This window comes from Humulus lupulus, chromosome 2, assembly GCF_963169125.1.
Source record: "Humulus lupulus chromosome 2, drHumLupu1.1, whole genome shotgun sequence".
NCBI lineage: Eukaryota > Viridiplantae > Streptophyta > Magnoliopsida > Rosales > Cannabaceae > Humulus > Humulus lupulus.
In genome coordinates, this window is record NC_084794.1 from 267,272,810 (window position 1) to 267,292,163 (window position 19,354).

The window sequence follows — 19,354 nt, forward strand, 5'->3', positions numbered from 1 at the left end:
ACTCATTTACATAAATATACATTTACTAGACAATTCAACACTTGCTTAATTTTATTTAAAAAATTTATGAATTATTTTTATTATATTTTTATATTTCCATATAATTTTTTTTTAAATAAATAATATCTCTTTTATATAATAAATGTGTAATTAACGAAAATTCTTAGTTTTAACAGTTTTTTATTTTTTCGTTAACTTTAACAAAATATTCTTATATATAACATAATATTCTTATATTTAACGGTAGATTATAAATATAATTTAAACTTAAATCAAATTAAATAATTAAATAAATTAAAATAAGATATTTTACAATGATTATTATTTAAAAATAATAAAAACTATAAATTTTATAACTTAAATAAATTTTAATTAAACTTAAACTTCACGTATTAGAATAATATCATATTAAACATATAATATAATATAATCTATTATTAACTAGAAACAAACTTCTTTAAAAAAAAACTAGCAACAAACTTAAATTTAAAATCTATGTATAATATTAATATAATATACAATCTCTTGTTGTCACTATCAAATTAAAAAACTAGAACAAACATAAACTTAAACAAAAATGAATAAATTAATTAATTAAAATAGGATATTTTTAAGATATTTTATGATAATTTAAATAATTAAATCATATTTATTTAAAAATAATAAAGTCATACATATCATTTTTTTTATCTTATAAATTTGTTTGATAGTTTATTTTTATCAAGTGATTGTAGCTGTTGACGGTGCGAACTCGTCAACTAAGTTAAGTTGGAAAGAATTGCAAGATCAAGATTATCAATAGAAAAAGCCTTAGAAATTTAAGTATCAACTCTAAGATCAATTGCAGAAGAACAATGGTGAAATCAGTTTTTCATTCACTATGGTGCACTTTCTACAGTAAATTTTTCAACCCCCTTCCAAATGGGAGTGGAATTTATTTTATAGGGGGCTCTAATGGCCCCTGATACAATGTGGTCCAGGGGACCAGATAGTACGCCAGTACATTGCCAGGTGAGTGGTCTCAGGGGTAGTGGTGTCTGCTCCAGTACATGATCAGGGTTGGTGGGTGCATCTCCACTACCTGTCTGGTACGGGTGTCAGGGGAGTGGCTGGTGAGGACAACGAAAGGTACTTCGCTCATACCACCACTACTCATCTGATGTGGGTACTATGTCCGTACTCTAACTCCTTTCAGTTCGTCAGTGGACTCCGTACCTCATGAGATCAATGCCATGTGGCCCTCATTTGCAAGGCATAGATGCGAGGTGGTAATGACCCATACACTTGTCGTGCCTTGCAAGGCTCCTAGTGGCAAGGGGCCTTGTTACACTTGTCTCCTTGCGGCACAGATCCAGACTCGTGACGTGATGGTGCGACGGCCTCCCAAGAAGATGATGGCCCAAGGGCCTCGCGGGGGCGCGCGCGCATGATGGCCTCGCAGGGGGCGCGCGCGCATGATGGCCTCACAGGGGGCGCACGCGCATGAGGGCCTCGCGTATGGGCGCGCCTGATGGCCCCGCGGGAGAGCGATGGCTCGAGGGCCTCGCGGGGGCGCAAGCACCTGATGGCCTCGCGTGGCTCGCCTCCTGGGCACGCATGAGGGCCTCGCGTGGCACGCCCCTTGGGCACGCATGGTGGCTCCGCGAGAGGGTGACGACCCGAGGACCTAACGAGAGTGTAGGCGCATGGGGGCCTAAGTGCGTTCTTTGGGTCTTTTATAAGCATGGAATATTGAGCATCCACACTTGCCCCCCAGTCTAGGAGAGGACATTTAGGTGCTCTTGTAGACTATTCTTCTTGATTCTTATAAATAGGCCTTCATGCATGTCTCATTATTTTCACCTTACTTCTTTGGCTTAGTGGTTTTGAGAATCCTTCCCCTTCCAAGAGGTAAGGGGTTCAATCCCCCCCTCCATCATTTTTACCATAGTTTCCTTCATTTTATTTTTTCATCTCGTCATCATTTTTTTTTTTTTTTACATATGAGCTAATTTTTTGGTGTGTCTATTTGGAGGCTAACACATCCTTTTGGTCTATTTTTGCAGACGCGTATATTCGACCATTTGGTGTTTTTGGCCCTCGACCTCGACAACGCTCCATCTTATCTGCTTGAGGTATATTTTCTTTTTCCCTCACGTTCATTGGGTCCAAATTAACATTACTCGGGATGGGGTACCTTGGCCTGAGCTCGCAGCGAGTTTGCCCATTTGCATGCCCCTCTTTTTTATACTTTGTAGTGGGTCATTTAGGGTGTTTTCATCTAGAGGTATTAAGCCTATTCCTTTGTGTTTTGTAGCCATCCCATCGTTTATACATGAACCCCTTTTTGCTTTCGGGACGAGGTCTCATGGCCAGTGACGGCCCGTCCGACATACCTCCGGGGGTTGAATTTATTGACCTATCCTCAGACTCAGAGTCCCCTGAGAAAAACCCCTACCAGGACTATGACTCCTTAAGGCAGACCCGTATCCGCCATCTTGAGTACATGGCTAAACTTAGGCGTAAAATTTGGGTGGTGGAGAGCGAAATTGACTCGGTGCTGAGAGGAGACGGAGCACCTTTCCCCCCAAACCTTAGTGACCACGTAGCGAGCCTTAGGATGACCCTTTTAGAATTGCAGAGGGAGTTGGAATTTATGGAGGGACATCTTCCGCTTGAGCCCTCCAGCCCATCCTCGCCTTATGACTGCCATGGGGCCACTGCCACTTCTCCTCAGCCCTTAATCTCGGTTTTCCCTAGCTTAGCGCTTCCGCAGTCGCTCCCCCGATGGAAGACCCTTGCTAGGAGGAAAAAATGGATGGTCAAGTGTTCTGTCTCTTCCTCACATTTTTCTTTTGATTTTCTAGATATGCCGAGGGCACGGTGACAGGTGACTTCCAATGAACCAAACGATGCTCCTTTACTGGCAATCGAACTGGTGTCGCGTGTGTCCGAAAACAAACTAATGGACATCGTGGATCAATATCACGTCCCTTCGGAGTACGCGTTATATGTTCCTCAGGAGACATGTCGGGCTGACAGTCCTAGGCCCGGCTTCGTGGCCCTCAGTGAGCACATCCTGAAGGCGGGTGGTACCATCCCGTTACACCCGTTCTTTATTGCGGTCCATAACTACTTCAACCTTGCCCCGCTTCAGCTGGCTCCCAATGGCTGGCTGACTTTAAGCTGCCTTTTCGTTGCATTTACGAAGCTGTTTAAACGCGCTCCTACAGCGACGAAGGTGCATTTCCTCTACAACCTCATGCCCCTTCCCAAGTCCAAGGGCTTTTACTATTTACAAAAATCCAACAACGAGGCCACTTTGATAGAGGGCTCGGTGTCCAACCCAGGGTCCTGGAAGCAGGACTTTTTCTTCGTGGAAGGCCCCCTCTCTGTCCGTGAGGACTTTCGGGCCACTCCCAGTAAGTACCCTGAGCATCACTTTCTCTCTTTTACTTTCTTACAACTTATTGTTTCGTGACTTACGTTCATATCGACCATGGCGTGTATTATGCAGAGCAATTCACTGAACCCATAGTTGTCGGGTCGGAAGCGAGAGACATGAGAATGTTCCTCAGCGCTGACCCCGCTATGAAAAAGGCGGTGTGCCTATTCACTGTGAAGAATTTGAACTGCTATAAGTTGTCCCCTGTCTCGGACCCCAAGTTGCTGTGGACCATCTCTGGGTCCACGAAGATGAAGGGGGCCTTGGCCGAGCCTTGCCCAGATGACGATGAGGATGAGGAAAGGCCGGAGGAAGCCCCCCTTGATCGCGGGGGATCTCACCGGATTCCCTAATGCGGTTTAATGGCTGGATTAGTAGGCTGGGAGGGCCATAATTGTTTAATTATGCCATTAAATGTGTTTATGCATGTCTATGAGAATTATGTTATAATATCATGTTAATTGTATGCATGTCGATGATATGTGTTGAGACCACATTATGATGGGGGTTTGTTCGAGCTATTCGACATGAGACGATCTTAGAATATTGATTAGCGGTTTAGTCACAACAGGTTTAAGTGTCGGGACTTGGGTTGAGTCTCGGGGTGATTTTGATGATTAGAGCGTTACCGGGAGATAAAGGGTAACGGGTTGTGAATCATTGGTGTTTGAGATTATTGAGAATAGCGAGAATTGGAGAGCGTTAATTATGATTAACGAGATAGTAAGGAAGTACCAAATATGCCCTTGGGAGTCTTTAGAAACTATTAATTGACCTAGGGGTAAAATGGACATTTCACCCCTAGGATAGATATAACCTTTGACAGCTGAGGAAGAAAGTGGAAAAAACAGAGTATGCAAAAGAGTTCTCCCGTACCTTCTTCTCTTCACTTTTCTTTGTGGTTTTTGAACCAATTTTGAGGATTCAAGCTTGGGAAGCAAGCCTTGGGGGTTTGGGAGTGTGTTCCACCATTGAAGACCATCATAAGCCGAGCTTTGGGTAAGTTTCTAACCATGGTTTTCTCTGGTTTGCCCTGTTCTGGTTTTAATTTGCAGCTGAGATTTCTAGGGTGAATTCATGGTTTTGTTGGGATTTTTGGCTAGGGTTCCCATGCTTGTGATGTTTGGGGTGTGTTAGAATGGTTTTTGGGATCATTTGGCATCAAGAATAGGATTTGGAAGCTTGGAAATCGAGTTAGAATCGAAGGAGTTGAAGAAGGTCGGTTCAGGGGAGATTGGGTCTGGAGGTAGCGCTACAGCGCCCACCTTAGGGCGCTATAGCGCTCCTCAGGAGGCTTCCTGGCACCTGGGTGGTTCTGAGTATAGCGCTGTGGCGCTAGGGGTTGAGCTCTGTAGCGCTACCCTGTTCCTTCTAAGTCCTGTTTTGAGTGTTTTTAAGGGTTTTTGACTTGGGGTTTCAATCCTTAAGGCCCAGGATCGAATCTACTCACCGTGTGGGCATGTTTCGAGGTCCCGAGAGTGGTGCTTAGATTAAGACCCTATTATTATGGATTCTCATTAATGGAGGTTGTAATTGGTTGTGATTAGGTAACCGCTAAGGAACTAAACGATCGATCGTTCTCAGGGGTCGTTTTAATCATACTTCTCGCTCGAACTTGAGGTAAGAAAACAGTGTATGAATACAGTTGCACCCTGTATAGGTATATGACATGCATGGTTTGATATTGAAGCATGTTGGTTGATATATGAGGACGTGGATTGCGTATTAAATGCTGATGAACGCTGATTACCTGTTTATGACACTGACTAGTCAGGGACCAACTCTAAAGTCGATGATCACGCATTGAATGGCTCTATAGTATTAATGCGGGACCGACCCTAAGGTCGAAGAACTTATAAGCGCTTACCTGGCCTACGACCAGATGTCTATAGCCAAGGTATATGACCCCGGTGACCGTTTGTCACGTGGCTGAGGGTCGTTGTCCATAGCTTCGACTTTAGAGTCGTGAGGAAGGTTATGTTGGTGGCTAATCACCATGCACCTGCCCTAATCAAACTTAAGAAAGAATCACCTATCAGTTAAGCCCTAGTGACCCTATCGTCACATGGCTAGAGGGAGCGACGCTCATTATTGTGACTTTTGGCTATTGTCACCTATTTGTTGGACTGATAGTCCTGAATGGTTATTGTGATCGTTGTTGATATTATATCATGTCTTATTGTGTTTTCTTGCTGGGCCTTGGCTCATGGGTGCTATGTGGTGCAGGTAAAGGGAAAGAGAAGCTCACCCAACCCTGAGTGGAGAACTTGGGCGATGTTGTGTACATACAGGGCCGCTTGACCGCCACGGTCAAGGAGTTCTCAGAGGGACTAGGGGTTTACCCTATTTTTGCCGCTTAGGCCGGCGAGGACTGTAAATTCGAAACAGTAGCGACTCTTTTGTATTATGGACATCTTGTAAACATTTTAAAAAGGCTCATGAGCAGTTTGTTTACTTAATGAAATGTACCCTTTCCTTTTTACTGGTTTTCCACCTTAACCTAATAGCAACACTTAGATCACGTTTTTAACCAAAGGACTCGGGTAGCGGTTCAAATTTTCGGTTCACCGTTCACCGTAATTGTTCTGGGGTAACTAGGGCATTACACTTATAAGGATATTTTGACCCCTTGGGTCCTAGCTATCCTTTTATATATTCTTGCGCGCGCTTATTATTTTTTGCGAAAAGCGTCCCTCTCGTCGTTCTTCATAGTACTATTTTTGTAAGGGTCTCTCTTAGGACCCATTTTGGCTAGACGGCTTGGTGGCCGCTCTAGACTTATTAGTGTTGTCACTATATATTTTTCTTTCGTAAGACCTTTTGGCCTCCTTGATGTTCACAAGGGTAGCTAATCCTTGTGAACCCATGGGATGCCTTGCAAGGTCCTCTCCCTATTTTTTGTATTTAAGGACTTCGCCTAAGGCCCCGATATAAGGGGTCCTTCTAGGACCTCCTGTTAAAGGGTCCTTTTTAGGGTCATGGTCCCTTTTGGGGTCCTCCTGATGGAGGGCCCTTTTTAGGATCCTCCTGGTGCATAGGGTCCTTTTTAGGATTCTGGTGCAAGGGGTCCTTCTTTGGATTCTCCTGCTTGTTGCTTGCTTTATCTTCACGGGCCACTTCCTCCTGATGGAGGGCCCTTTTTAGGTTCCTCCTGATAGGGGGTCGTTTTTAGGGTCTTCCTAATAGAGGGCCCATTTTTTTTTTTAAGATCCCCTGTTAGAGGGTCCTTTTTAGGATCCTTCTTTTTAGGAGGGCAAGGGGTTCTTTTTAGGATCCTCTTTTTTAGGAGGGCAAGGGGTCCTTTTTAGGATCCTCCGTTAAAGGGTCCTTTTTAGGTTCCCCTTGCTAGCTGCATGTTTTTGGGTCCTGTCCTGCCCCCCAAGTGTTTGGTGAAATTTATTTCGGCAGGCACTTTGGCTGATGCCCGCGTAGCGAAGAAAAGTGACACATGAAGTTGCAAACAGTTTCATTCATAGCATGCGGTTTACAACCAACCTTATAAATAAAAGGATTTCATCTGACTAGGAGGTTATCTAGGTAGCCTCTTTGATTCTTACTTAATTAAGCTAAAACAACAAGGAACAAATTAAACACAGGTTCTTTTTGCACTGAGTGCCGAAGCCTCGCTGGTAGCACTTCTCGAGATGATCCGTAACTCGTGCGTCCAACTTGTGTGGGTCTAATTTGTGTGGGTCGCTCCTTCATACACAACCATTGCCATCGGTACAGACGGTTTGGTGGCTGTGCGGAGGGACATGTTATAGCATTGCCTCGCCTCATTCTGCTCCCCTTTCACGCATGCTACTCCCCCGGGGTTGAGAATTTCATAGCCAGGTGATACACAGAAGTTATCGCCTTCAATTCTCTCAGAGAGGGTCCCCCTAATATCGCATTGAAGGCTGAGGTGCAATCCACCACGAAAAAGTTAGCCATTACGGTGGTTTTCCTGGGTTGCTCCCCCACGGTGAGGGCTAATTCGATTTCCCCCAAGGGTTGCATCGAATCTCCCGTAAACCCATACAAAGACGTAGTGCAAGGCTTTAGGTGACGGAGGCTCAATCCCATCTTTTCCAGCGCTGGTCGGTACAAGATGTCCACAGAGCTCCCGTTATCCACCAAGACCCGATGTACCCTCATGTTAGCAAGCTGGGTAGTTAGCACCAGGGGGTCATTATGTGGGAAATGCACCCCCTGCGCATCTTCTTCAGTGAAAGTTATCGAGTCATTCTCGCCCCTGAAGCTCTTCGCGGGGCGTTGCTCCAAACTTAAAACGCAAGGTGGTGGACTTCGTCTGGCCTCCTTGGCGTACTTGTCTCGCCCCTTCCTTGAATCGCCTCTGAATCATGGTCCCCCAAATATTGTCCTGACCTCTCCCTGTATTTCTGGGGCCATCACCCGCGCCCGCGGTGGGGACGCTCCTTCTTCTAGCCTCTGGCTCTCCTTGCGCATGTACCTGCCCAAATGTCCCCTGCGAATGAGCTCCTCGATTTCCACCTTCAAATGGTTGCATTCCGCGGTGGTGTGGCCGACATCTTTGTGATACTGGCAATACCTGCTGGGGTATCTTTTGGATCGCTCTTTTTTCATTGGCGGGGGCCTTTTGAAAGGGACCTGGTTTTCGTTCGCAACGAAAATATGCTCCCTCGCATGGGTGAGGTCAGTGTAAAAGGTGTAGGGGCCCTATAGGCACTCCTCAGAGCGTTGATGCTTCCGGGGTCGATCGTCTCTTGTTCCCTCATAAACCCCCTTCTTCTTTGCAACACTCGGGTGTCCTCGGGCTAAAGGTTTCGAGGGCGATGGGCACTTTCCGGCTTTGAGGTTCTCGTGACCATCCTCCACGGGAATGTATTTTTGTGCCCGCTCATAGAAATCATCCAAGTCTGTGACCTCCCTCTTGAGTATGTTATCCCATAACTTGCTGCCTGGGCGTACTCCAGCTATGATGGCCATTTTCAGCTCTTGGCAGGTTAGGCTCCCTACTTTAGCTGCTTCCATATTGAACCTATGAATATAGCTCTTCAGGCTCTCGTTTTCTCCCTGCTTCACATTTGCGAGGCTGGTGCCTGGCATCGTGCAGTCGCGCACGGCGTGGTGCTGCTGGAGGAACTCATCAGAAAGTTGTTGCCAAGATCTGATGGACCCCGGTCTAAGTCTTTTGAACCACTTGTATGCGGGCCCTTTCAAGGTGACGGCGAAGCAATGACATCTCGCCCCGCTGCCAATTCCCCTCAGCTTCATCAAGTCATTGAATGTATCTAGATGGTATTTTGGATCTGTGCTTCCTTCGTAGGGGGTCATGTGGGGCTCTTTAAAGTTGGCAGGGAGTCGAATGGCCTGAATCTCCCTCACGAAGGGCGACTCATGGTCGAACTCTTCCTCAAAAGCTTGACCGCCAGAGGCAGTGACGATCTTACTTCGCAGGCTCCTCACTTCTGTGTCCAGGTTCTACCTCCTCTTTCTTAGAGAGTCCTTCAAAGCGGACGGGTTAAGATCCGCCTTTCCCTTGCCCTCTCGAGGCGCCATAGGGGGCGTGGTCCTTTTACCCGCCCTCTTTTTGTTGAGCTCCTCCCGTAAATCTAAGGGTGCTCTCTTAGAGGTGACCTCGTCCTCGTTGCGATGGGCCGCGTTGGTCTTCGGCTCTGGCTTCTGGGCCTGCTTCGGTGGCTCAGGATGTTCGCGTTGCTTCGTTCGGGGGGTGTTGCTGGTGGAGTGTTGGGTCCTCCCATCGTCTACTGGAATTGTGGTCTCTGCCCCCTCACGACCTTTCTCTTTTCTCTTGGGCAAGGTCACGCTTGACTTACCCTGCAATAGGCCATTCAGCACCTCTTGCATATTCTCCAGGGTGGTCTCCAACCTTTGGTTCTTACGGTGGAGCTCACGTATTTCTTCTTCATAGAATCGAGATTTCAAACTCGAGCTCACGGAATGGACCTGGGGATGCTTATCGTGCCTGCGCGTAGAGGGGCCCGGGTCCTGCCGACCGGAGTTCGGTAGTTGGGGTGGTCTAGGGAGCGGGAACTCGTTAGCATTTCCCGGTGGTGCTCTTGGAGGACTCTCTACAGGCGGGACACCCGGTGACGAGGCCTCTCTATCATCCTCGTGAATCTCAGGGTCCCTTGGGGGCTCCACCTCTCTGGGTGGAGGGGGTTCCTTCATGGAGGCCTTCAGCTAGACTCCGGTAAGGTGGACCTCCACCACTCATGGCTCCCTGAGTCACTTTGAATGTCTTGGCATTTCTTCTTGCTGGAAGTAATGGTAGAACAGTAGCTTGGAACTTAAGTTCCCACAGACGGCGCCAAAATGTTGACGGTGCGAACTCGTCAACTAAGTTAAGTTGGAAAGAATTGCAAGATCAAGATTATCAATAGAAAAAGCCTTAGAAATTTAAGTATCAACTCTAAGAACAATTGCAGAAGAACAATGGTGAAATCAGTTTTTCATTCACTATGGTACACTTGCTACAGTAAATTTTTCAACCCCCTTCCAAATGGGAGTGGAATTTATTTTATAGGGGGCTCTAATGGCCCCTGATACAATGTGGTCCAGGGAACCAGATAGTACACCAGTACATTGTCAGGTGAGTGGTCTCAGGGGTAGTGGTGTCTGCTCCAGTACATGATCAGGGTTGGTGGGTGCATCTCCACTACCTGTCTGGTAAGGGTGTCAGGGGAGTGGCTGGTGAGGACAATGGAAGGTACTTCGCTCGTACCACCACTACTCATCTGATGTGGGTACTATGTCCGTACTCTAACTCCTTTCAGTTCGTCAGTGGACTCCGTACCTCATGAGATCAATGCCATGTGGCCCTCATTTGCAAGGCATAGATGCGAGGCGGTAATTACCCATACACTTGTCATGCCTTGCAAGGCTCCTAGTGGCAAGGGGCCTTGTTACACTTGTCTCCTTGCGGCACAAATCCAGACTCGTGACGTGATGGTGCGACCACCTCCCGAGAAGATGATGGCCCAAGGGCCTCGCGGGGGCGCGCGCGCATGAGGGCCTCGCAGGGGGCGCGCCCGCATGATGGCCTCGCAGGGGGCACGCGAGCATGATGACCTCAAAGGGGGCGCGCGCGCATGATGGCCTCGCAGGGGGCGCGCGTGCATGAGGGCCTCGCGTATGGGCGCGCCTGATGGCCCCGCGGGAGAGCGATGGCTCGAGGGCCTCGCGGGGGCGCAAGCACCTATGGCCTCGCGTGGGTCGCCTCCTGGGCACGCATGAGGGCCTTGTGTGGCCTCGCGTGGCACGCCCCTTGGGCACGCATGGTGGCCCCGCGAGAGGGTGACGACCCGAGGACCTAACGAGAGTGTAGGCGCATGGGGGCCTAAGTGCGTTCTTTGGGTCTTTTATAAGCGTGGAATATTGAGCATCCACAGTAGCTATTTTTCTTCATCAAATTCACCAGAGAACATTACAAGTTACATCAGAAACTAAAAATAATTGATGCATGTATACTATTCTACACTATGTCTTTTTCTATTCTTATTTTATTCTATTATAAATTTCTTTTTAAATATTATTGTAATTTATATATATGTCATGTAGTCATGTAAATATATATATATATGTCCACTTCAACAAAAAAAGCCATTTGCATCAGTTTATAACTGCCACAATTGATTTTTTGCGTCAGTTTGATATGTGACGCAATTTCCCATGATGCAAACCAGAGTGTCATTTGCGTCAGTGGGGCACTGTCACAAACTGGCCTTTGTGGCAGTGCCCCACTGACGCAAATGACACTCTGGTTTGCGTCAGTGGGACACTGCTACAATGTTAAAAATGAGTATTTTTTGCGTCAGTTGGGCACTGTCACATAAAGTATTAACCAGGGAAATTACAAATGTTTATATCAATTTGTCTAGCCTATTTTGATAAAAAAAAAATCAGCACCAAAAACAGAAAAACAGCAGTAGAAACAGAAAAACAGCAGTATGAACAGAAAAACAACAGTATAAATTTTTTTGAACATTTATCTAGAGTTAACATTTGTGATCAAAACTATAAAAGTAATTCAAATATCAAAGTTAATATATGTACTCTTGTGTGTTCTAAATTTCTAAGTATTAAACCTACTTAAACTAAAATTTCCTCACTAGCTTGCTCATTTGCTAATTGAGATACGCCATAATTGATTCAGTCCACTCATCCCGTATCTCGTTGATTTCATCAGCTGAATATGGACTCGTATTCGTAAACTAATTAGAAAATATTTAAAATAATAAGTTAGAAATCATCAAAATAAAATCATGAACGATAGTTTAAATGAAAATTAAAAAGTAAAACAATACCTCATTTTGCCAGTAGGCCTTCGGTCTAGGCTGTGAAATCAAGTCTCTAGCAAATTTCATAATGTAAAAACCACACTCGGTTGGCCTAGTCTGGTTTCGACACTGTTACAACATAGTTATACAAAGTTAAGTATTATATTTAGTAAGTTATTATAATAGAAATATGTCAAAAAGTTGAATACGATAAGTAATATAATTTACTTACCTTAGGAACACAAACTTTTAGATTGATTGACTCTTTAAGTCTTCGGTGTGTATCATATTGATCCAATGCCCTGCACACAATATTAATATTTACCTATATATGAGTTTGAAATAAAATCATAAATTAATTAAGTAATATGAAAAACTTACATGATAATTATCTCCTTGATTTGCGGACGGAAATGTGAGTTTATAGGATCCAAAAAAGCCACCGAATGACTATGTGGCTGAATTAATACTAACATCCAATGAAAGCTACAATAAAAAAACTTGTGTAAGATATTTATCAATAAACAAAATATATGAATATAAAATTAAGTTGAATTACTTGTTGTTCCAAGGACAAATTAGAAACTGTGTCTCTAGCTCTATCTGTAGAAACCGATCAAAGAGATTTTTAGCACGTATTTCATTGGTTCCTGCATTAGTGGACACTAAAGCGGGATGCATGAAAGTGTACATGTGGTTCAATCCCTTCGTTTGCACCAATTCATCGAGGAAGCTACATATAATTAAAAAATTTAATAAACTATTAAATTTCAAGTTAAACTAAATAAACTAAAAGATTATAAACACCATTGTACCTCATATATAATGCTAGCTCAGTTTGTCCAATCATCTCATAGTTGCAAAAGTGGAGGATATCATCTTTCCCTAACAGAGCGATAGTTTGGAATCCAAATACCCTTTCAACAATTGGAATTTCTACCACGCGGTCAGCTTTCCATTTATCAATAAACTTCACTAAACACCTCAATATTTTTGTGATAGGCACTTCTGTAGGCTCCTGTGTCAATGCCTCTATTCTTTTCTTTGATTTTCTTGGTTGTTGAGTAGAGGGTGCAAGTGGCTCTTTCGTTTTTTGATTAGTAAGAACCCAATGTTGTGGCCATCAAACATCATACCCGACTGCTTGTAACGCCCTGGATAACTAAGATCATTACACTGTGTGTTTAAAATAGTGCGAGACTTGCTAATCAAGTCATTTGGTTAAAAATGTGAATCTAATGATACAAATAGGCTAGGTTTAAAAGATTTTGGTTATAAACGAATAATTTTCATTAAAATACATGTTTGGTACATGGGATCCCAAATCAAGGTTTAAATAACGTAAATAGAATTTCCAAAGCTTATAAATAATCAAGCCACTCTAATGGCAAAATACACGTTTTAGGTTCTTGTTCCTGTACAATTCCTCGACCGTGGCGGCCGAGCAGCCGGCAATGTACACCTCACCCCCAGAGCTCTCCAACCCATGGTCAACTTGCCTTACCCTTGCCCTTACCTGCTCCATGTAGCACCCGTGACCCAAGGCCCAGCAAGAAAATATAACATTTAAAACACAATCACTAATAATATTCAATTATTTCACAAAACATAACCAGGTACTCAACAGTACACAACATTCACCCATTCAACGATATTATTCAACAAGCTAACAATCTGCCATTCAACTAACCATCATATCATAATCATCATAATAATTGCACTCAAATCACATGATAGTTAGGGCCGACAACTTAGGTCGCACCCTCTGTTTAACCCACTGACTCCAGCCCGCTTAAACCGAGCTTAGTGCATAATAAGCTGTCCTCGGCTACCAGTGGCCGAGCCGCGCCCTGTGCGCAAGTGTAAACTCTGGTGCTCTTAGGCCGCATGTTTACTATTTACATGGCGTGATACCATCCATTTACAATTCACATGGCATAATACCATCCTCTTTAGAGAGCATACAAAACAGGGAACCCTTAGTCCCAATATAAATCCCACAACCAGGTGCAGTTTTCTTACCTTTAATTCCAAGTGCTTTAATTAGGAGAGACGACCCCCGAGCACGATCCTGCCCCGAGCCCAAGCATACACCTAGTCATAACCATGATAAAGGATTCCATCAGTAATTGCATAAGGGTTTCCGGATAGAATTTTAGCCTTCGGGACATCGAATTCTACCAAACACGGTAGTGGGATCGATCCCGAGCACCAAAGGTTAGGTTCCCACGCTTAAAAATCCAAAAGGCCACAAAATGCCCCTTAAGGGCCGCGACCCCTAAGACCTACGCCGTGGCCCGCCCCCTAAAACAGAGGCTAGGCCTCTCTGAACATAGACACGCACCACGGCCCTGACCCTGTGGCGCCGCAGCGCTCCCTCATCTCAGAGCCCTCCTGGCTCTTCCTTGCTCCGAAGGCCGCGACACTCTAGAACAAAGCTGCGCCTCAGCCCTGCGAACCCAGAAAAACCACCATTTGCAACATTCAAACCTCAGCCAAATCCACCTTAAACCATCCCAATAACATAATTCAATTATCTCAACATTCTAACATGATTTTAACAACATAACCCAACAGAAATATAGTCTAGAAACCCATCAAAACAACATTTAAATCTTTTGAACCCACACACTCAAGAACACTCAAACCAGCCACAAAACTTCAGAATTCAGACATTAAATCATAATTTCGAACTTACCTTCACTGCAGCATAAGTTCTCCAAGCTATTTCTGGGCTAACTCCCAAGTTCCTAGCTTTAATTCAATCTTCAATTTCAAAACCCACAAATCTTTTAGAATTCAACCAAAGTCACAGAATTCTAACCACCATACATAAAACTTACAGCTACCTTAGTTTCTATTTAGTTTCCCTAGCTCCCACAGAGTTAATCCACCAAATCCTCAGCTTAAACCACTGAATTCCAGCAAAATCCCCTTTGTTTTCAGAAGTTTTCCTTAAGAGGGAAGGAGAGAGAGAGAGAGAGAGAGAGAGAGAAATGGTCGATTTAGCTTTTGTTCCACTGCATTCTAAAGTCTACTTAGTCTATCCTTAGGTACTTAAGTCAATCCCAAGGCTCGGGGTACCGAAAACGTCCCCGAGGGCAAAATGGTAAAATTCCCCAATATTCCCGCCTAGGCTTCCTAACCTCAGATATATCTCCAATTATTTGTTTCCATAACCCGATAATCCAAATAATCATCTAATACCCGAAATACCCCTTGACTTGCCCCAAGTCAAGTATCGGGTCCCGTTGTGACTTTCCCGCTACTTGCTCCCTAGGATCGCCTCGTGCCGAAAGCTGCAAACACATACTTCCACATAATAATGTGGTCTTAATAGATTATCACAAAATCACATTTATGCCCTAATAGGCCAAAATTACAATTATGCCCTTACTACCAAACAGGGCCTGCATGTTTATCAAATACTCATAAACATGCATTTCACATAATCATGCATATCACACCATTAATTCACACAACTTCCAATTATGCCCTCCCAACACACTAATCAAGGCCCTTAAGCCTTATTAGTAATTTTGGGTCGTTATACTGCTTGTCCAACCAATGTATTACCTTCCATTGTAAGCGGATATGGTAAACTAGTGTTCTCTTGAATGGCTACCTCAACGCTGACACGGTAATTTCCAGGAGGTAGTTGAACGCTATGTATTTCTGTGCAACAGGTACTTAAAAGTTTCCCCTCTGCAACTATATTTTGTGTCGAACTAAGACACAACTTACAATTAATCTGTTACATTCCAATTAATCTGTTAGAATTTTCGATAAACTAGTTTATTTTTATTGTATCAAATATATACAATAATGAATTAATAAGAAACTATTACCTCATCAGGAAAATTTGACTGTGGTGGTGGGGGAGCACATGGTGCCTGATGTGTCGGTGGTGGAGGAGCATATAGTTGTGAGGGTGGTCGGTGAGCATATGGTGTCCATGTCGGTGGTGGCGGAGCATGTTGTGCTTGTGTCGGTGGTGGAAGGGCATATGGTGCGTGTGGTGACGTCACTGTTGTGTTTAGATATCATATTTGTAGAGATTATTGATATACTATAGAATTGTAATTCATTCTATTATATATTGAAGAAGAAAAAAATGAACTGATTTTTATTAAAATTACAAACTATGTTTTGCCATAATTTTTTAATACATTTATGTCATACATTATATTTAAACATATTTTATTTATTTTTATGATATTTTTTATTTATTTAAAATTTATATGATAATTAAAAAATAATAAAAATAAATACATGTTTGAATAATCATGTTTATATATTTTAAAACTAAGCAAACGTGCATAGTAGATTATTTTTATCTAGTTATGTATAAATGAATGACATAACCATATTTAAGAAAAATTAAACCAATAGATTGACTATGATTTAAAAACAAAATATATGTTAATCTTTTAGATTACAAACTACCATATTCAATGTGCAAATTATTCAAAACACATTTCAATGATTGGAGAAGAACTTTGTTTGTTATTGATAGAAAAATAATGTTATTCTAGTTTCTTATGTAGTTACATAGTTATTTTATTTGTACACACGACACCTATATACAATGTATTTATAATATTTGTTGTTATTTTATATAAATATATACATAAGTTAGATTAAGTAATTAAAAAAAGTAACGTTTTCTTTTTAAATATAAATGATAAATTTTTTTAATAAAAATTAATTAGATTATGTATTATATATTATAATAATAATAATAATATTTTATAACATTTGAATTTATATTAATATAATTATTAAATACGTAGTATTGTATTAAATATTATTATAATAATAATATTTTATAATATTTGAATTCATATTAATATAATTACTAAATATTTATTCTATCAAAATTATATAAAAATTAAGATTTTTATTATATATTGTTATAATAATAATAATTTATTACATGTGAATTTATATTAATATAATTATTAAAAATCTAATTTTGTGTTATATATTATTATAATAATGATATTTTATGATATTTAAATTTATATTAATATAATTATTAAATATCTAGTATTGTATTAAATATTATTATAATAATAATATTTTATAATATTTGAATTCATATTAATATAAGTCATTTGGCAAAATGACCTATTTTTTAAAAATCACTTTGCACTCTGGCCTAGCTTTGATAATCTTTTACAAAATGACCTCCGACACTCTAGATGGCTGGTCGAAATTTTTCAGACAGCTGGTCAAAAAATTCAAACAACTAGTCAAAATTTTAGACGGATACCATTTTACAAACAATTATCAAAACTAGGTCATAGTACAAAATGATTTTTAAAAAATTCATTTTCACCAATTACTCTTAATATAATTACTAAATATTTATTCTATCATATTTTTTAATTAGTTTTAAATGTATTTTTCGTTAAATATTTGTCATATTCGATTAAAGTTGATAAAAAAAAAGGTTAAAATCAAGAAAACCCGTTAAATGCATATTTTTTTTATGGAGAAGAGATGTTGAAAAAAATCATTCCAAAAATATATATAATATATTTAGAGCATTGAATATTTTCACCATAGCTTACTTGATGGAGAGATGTTTCACCATTTTTTTTTTTTATATTTTGGATGAGCTATTTTAACTCTTTTATTGGGAGTGATATTTATTTTGTCAAAAGTATTGATTATATTTCACTAGATTGTTTTCTGAAAAACTTATAGAATTTTAAATTGGTGATGCAACACAAATTCATATATTCAGATTTTACATTATAGAAAAAAAAATTATTTATTAATTAATTATATAGAATATTCAAAATAAATTAATATAATAATAAAATAAAATAAATAATTTTTTTAATATATTTATTTTGTTCTAATTTAATATTTTTTTTACTTATTACATATTTTAAAATACTATTAATCTTAGTAATTTTATATTAACAAAATACTTTAATTATAGAGTTATTAAATATTATAATATTATTATATTATTTTTATAATTCGTAATACTTTCAAAATATTATTTACCAAAATTTTAACTGTTTGATAAAAATAATTTCTAAAACAAAATTAAAGGCTAATTGTTGAATTAGTCAGAGTTCTACCAAACTGCCAATAATACCATTTATGTGACCTCAAGCAGTCATTATGCAATGGGAACTAATGCTACTACTAGTTGTCTTGCCCCACTTGCGAAAATATGAAAGATTAAGGTGGTTGGATTACCTTGTTATGGTCTAAGAAAAATCACCAATAAATGACAATCAATAAGATGAAAATAATAGTTAAGTTTTAACTTTTAACGGTGGTAGAACATTGCCAGTGTGTGGAATATGATTGGATATTTTCTAATAGCAATAATAATAAATTATTTAAAAAAGAAAACAAAAATAGGTGTCATTGATATTGTACAAAAACAATGAAAAAAGACAACGGTGGAAGAACATGCATACTATTAAAACACGTGGGGGCTTTAGATGGAAAAAATTGTTACAAAATAAGGTAACAATTTTGTTAACGAATAAGAGATCACATATTCGTTAAATTGAAAATCATGTATCATTTTAGTACCGAAAAATTACTACATGGACGCAAGAGCAAATGTCAAAATAAAGGAAGGTAAATTTATGGGGATATAATGATATTCAAGTAAAAAAAAAAAAAAATTAGAAATCAAAATAAAACCTTAACAAGTGTATGAAGGTAAATTAGTTGGTTTAGGACCAAACAATATTAAACTAAATCAAACTATTTTTATTTGGGCAATTCTTTAGTCCCTCAGTTGATATTTTCAGGACTTAGTCCAACAAGTGTTGTGAGCCATAGGATGTGTTAATTTTTAGGTTGGATGGTTGGATTTGAATTTGTTGATTGAGTGATATAAAAGTACATATATACCCTTGGGGACCCTCTTTAACCGGGTACCGATTGCCATTTACTCTTTAGTTTGTTTTTAATTTGTTTAAGCAAACAAGATAAAAAAAAAAAAGATTATTCCTCTCCAACCGAGTTTGACTGAGAAATAATCGTCGGGTTATTTTTATTGAGATATCGTTGGAGTGGCTTCGTGGGTTGTGGGTGGAACCTGGTTACGTACTGTTTAAAGTGTTCGGCTACGTGAGTTTCGCCTTTTGTAGTGTCCGAGTTGGAGAAAAGAGTTGTTCTGTTACTGGTATGTTGTTATCTCTCTCGGTGTTGGTTTTTTTTTTTTGGCAAAAATTCTCATTTTGTAATTACTAGTTAATATATTTGCATGAATCTTGACTTTGGGTAGTTATGAAACTTCCGATATTTGGAATTTATTCGGGCAATTTTTTTTCTTGAAATATAGAAATTAGTGAAATTTGCAGTGGGCATTGCTTCAATTTATGAAATTTTGTAAGTTGTGAAGTTTCATATGCATTTTCGGAGTTCGATAATGCTAAGATTGTAGGGATCAATAAAGAAGTTCACCACAGAAAACCAACCTCCAAGAATCACAACTAAACAACTAAGTTAAAAGTCACAATAACTCACAAACAAATCAGTAAAACAGAGCTGGAAAAACACAATGCAAAACACAGTCTTTTACGTAGTTCGAATTATAGCCAAGACAACTCTAACCTACATCCACTGGCAGTCACTTTTATTAGAACTTGATCTTCAACTTTATTTGAGTACAGATCTCACTACT